The sequence below is a fragment of the Dermacentor andersoni genome, chromosome 6 (assembly GCF_023375885.2).
Source record: "Dermacentor andersoni chromosome 6, qqDerAnde1_hic_scaffold, whole genome shotgun sequence".
In the NCBI taxonomy this organism is placed as follows: domain Eukaryota; kingdom Metazoa; phylum Arthropoda; class Arachnida; order Ixodida; family Ixodidae; genus Dermacentor; species Dermacentor andersoni.
The window spans coordinates 143,478,218-143,481,884 of record NC_092819.1 but is presented as its reverse complement, the minus strand read 5'-3'; the positions used below and the strand labels follow the sequence as shown (position 1 = coordinate 143,481,884).

Genomic DNA, 3,667 nt, shown 5'->3' with positions numbered 1-3,667 from the left:
CACTGTAACGTGTTTGTGCGGGGGTCATGCGTTTTGAGAAAAAGGCAAGGGGCTGCCACCCACCGTTTACTTTTTGTTGCAGTACCGCTCCGACCGCAGAGCTGGAGGCATCCGTCATGAGCGACAGCGGATAGCTGGGGTTGGGATGAGCTAGCAGTGTGGCATCGGCCAAAGCGTGCTTGATAGAATTGAAAGCTTCATCTGTGGTGCTGTCCCAGGGCAGTGCAGTTGACGATTGTTTGCCGCAGAGCAAGCGCTCGAGGGGTTCCAGCAGCATAGCACAGTTTCTAATGAATCGGCGGTAAAAGTTTACCAGGCCTAGAAACTGGCGCAGCTTAGTGATTGAAGCTGGCTTGGGGAACTCCATGATGGCTTGCACTTTGTGAGGAAGAGGGCGGATGCCGTTGTTATCCAAGCGATGGCCGAGAAAATCAAGTGATGGTACTCCGAACTCGCTCTTGGCAGTGTTGACGACGATACCATTTGCTGATAGGCGCTCAAAAAGCTGATGGAGATGTTGGAGGTGCTCTTCGTGGGATGAGCTTGCCACAAGCAAGTCGTCAACGTAGGCGAAAACGAACGGCAGACCACGTGTGACTGTGTCGATGAACCGCTGTGATGTCTATGCAGCATTTCGGAGACCGAATGGCATTCTCAAAAATTCAAAGAGGCCAAATGGAGTGGTAATTGCTGTTTTTGGAATGTCTTCTTGTGCGACAGGAATTTGGTGAAAGGCTCGCACCAAGTCAATTTTGGAAAATACTGTAGTGCCATCCAGTGCCGACGTGAAATCTTGGATGTTAGGCAGTGGGTACCGGTCCGGAATGGTTTTTGCATTCAGGGATCGGGAGTCCCCACATGGCCTCCAGTCACCTGATTTCTTGGGGACCAGATGGAGCGGAGACGCCCAGCTGCTGGACGATGGTCGTATAATTCCAAGTTCCAACATGTGTTCGAACTCTGCTCGGGCAATTTTGAGTTTGTCTGGGGCGAGTCGTCGTGGGCGAGCAAATACAGGTGGACCAGTTGTTAGGATGTGATGACGTACATCATGTTGTACGGGCTTTGTCCAGTCGGGTGGTCGCGTGAGGTTGGGGAACTTTTGAAGGAGGCAAGCAAAAGGATCACCAGCAATTGTCGTGGTTGGGGCGACTATAGGCGAGTCACAGGAAACGACGCCATGAACAGAGAGCAACGTAGCAGTGTCCAGCAGGCGGTGGCGTTTCACATCGACCAGCAGTCCATGGTGGTCCAGGAAATCAGCGCCAATAAGAGCACGGCGAACGTCAGCGACGAGGAAAACCCAACGGAACACGCGGCGCAGGCCAAGGTTCTGGGTGAGGGACCGCGACTTGTAAACAGGTATTCGGCTACCGTTGACAGCTTGAAGATAGGAGGTCGGCGGTGTAGTTCGGTCGGAACGTTGCGCGGGAATAATGCTGACCTCCGCCCCGGTGTCCACCAGGTATGGCTGGCCTGTGGTTCTGTCCATGACATGAAATAGGCGACTTTTGCTTTGGCCCTGACCGGTTGTCGCCATTAAAGGTCGGCCGGCTGGTTTCCCTGCCATGCACAAGGACGGAGGCAGTGGCGCGCCTCCTGCCCGAAGCGGCGGTGATAAAAGCATACCCGTGGTGGCGTTTGAGACCGGGAGCGTTCTTCTCTTGGACGCCGTGATCGACTCGAGCTGCGGTACCTTCCGTGACGGGGTGAAGTGCGATGACGCTCCGCAGCACAAACTAATTGTTCAAGGCGATTGCAGAGCACGTCGATGGGAGAAGCGGCGGAGGATGATGTTTGCGGCACTGAACTCGCAGTGGTGCTTGATGGTGTTACGTTGCACACCGCTGGCGTCACCACCTCCATGACTTTGTCCGCCAGGCTGGCCAGGCTGTTGAGGTCCATTGCCGTGGCTGTAGCGAGTATCATCTGAACGTTTACTGGAAGGCGCTGCATGAACAATTCCCGAAGGAGGCGGTCGTCGTTTACTGTTGTGTTGCCGCTAATGAGCTGTCGCATACGGCGAAGGAGCTGGCTTGGCCGACGGTCTCCCAAAGTCCTCTGCGGAGAGCAACTGTTGCATGCGGGCTCGCTGCGATGTTGTTGTGCGCTCGAGAAGTGCAGCCTTAAGATCGCTGTATGGAGTGGCGGAAGCCGGTCCAGAAAGCAGGTCAGCAACTTCTTCTGCAGCAGTAGGCGACAGTGCCGAAACAACTAAGTGGTACTTGCGTTGTTCCGCGCGAACGCCAGAGAGAATAAATTGCGATTCCGCTTGAAGAAACCAAACTGCAGGGTTGCGGTCCCAGTATGGTGGGAGTCGGATGGAAACCGCAGAGACGTCTTGTTGCTCGGTCGTGCCCGTAAGTTCAGTGTCTGGTTGCATCTCGTTGCTGCGCATGGCTCCACAATAACTTCGGCAGTGCCGCGAAGAAAACTACGGGTCACCACTTTGTAGAGCCGTGGTAAACGAGACGGACACACGTCTTTTCGGTAACAAGGTCTAGTTTATTCTGTCTAAAGAGAGAATTGAGCGGGCGCGCGCAGCGCGCCGGAAGTGGCGAGGGCTTTAGAGAGAGAGAGGAGAAAAGAAGGAAAAGGAGCATAGAGAAGTGCGGTGCGCGGACCTAGTGCGAAAGGAAAGCAGTAAACAAAGTAATAAGAAAAGGGAGCTCGCGCACGACCTTCGGCACAGTGAGTCGGATCATGTGTCCGTGTGCCTGGTGTCCAACACTCGCGAAGCTCCGCTTACGGGAGGCCCGCGGGACGGCCCGCGGGACGCCCCGCGGAGTTGTTTATGGCTGCGGGGGTACGGGGCTACACCTTCTTTCCGGCTTCCTTATCAGTCTTGGCACTGGCCCAAAGTAGCTTACGCCTTCCGAGTGTGTCTGCGCAGTAGTCATTTTGAATAGAAGTTTGCGTTCCTTTTAGTTTTTTTATGTTGTTCCAGACTGCTTGGTTTTCCCTGTAATCTTGGAAATAAAGAATAATCGGACGATTGCGCTTTGGCCGGCCAAGCTTGCGAATACGGGCGACCGACAAGCAGGTGACGCCCATTTTATCTTGAAATAGTTTCTTTATAATGGTAGTCCGCAGTGTTGTTTCGGATTCTGCAAGTGTATCAGGAACGCCGAATAAAATCAGGTTTGACCGGAGGCTTCTATCCTCTAAAACAACTAATTTTTCCTGCTGCATGTGAAACTTCTTTTCTATTTCCGCTAAGCCAATACCTTCGTTCAGGGAAGTCTTGTTTTTTATTTCTTTTACTTCGTCTTCTAGTTTTGTCAAACTGTAACCAAAGCTATATATCAATTTTTCCGTAGTCTCGAGGCGGTCTTTCAAGTGGGATATGGCAGCTTTAATCGACCTCTGGGCCGCTATTTTGTAGCGATGCCTTATGCCTTATTCTATGCTATTCTTATCATCCACCACCCACGGCCGTCCGATCCCATTGATAATGTGGGCAGACCGTCGCTCTGACCACTGGCCAAGCGCGAAAAGCGTGAAAAAGCATAGAATCGGAAAAGGCATCGCTACAAAATACCGGCCCTGACCTTCCACAAGCATTGATAACATCTCTTCTAGCGTAGGTCTAGGATTTTCTTCTACATCGCCACAAATTAACAGTTTGCAAACACAAAAACAGTCGTACGCAATGCATACGCAAGTG

The 3,667-nt window shown here is 52.5% G+C and overlaps 1 pseudogene; it reads right to left on the bottom strand.

The window, feature by feature from the left end:
• Nucleotides 1-1,351: 1,351 nt before the first annotated feature.
• Nucleotides 1,352-2,730, bottom strand: LOC126523382 (uncharacterized; annotated as a pseudogene).
• Nucleotides 2,731-3,667: the final 937 nt, after the last annotated feature.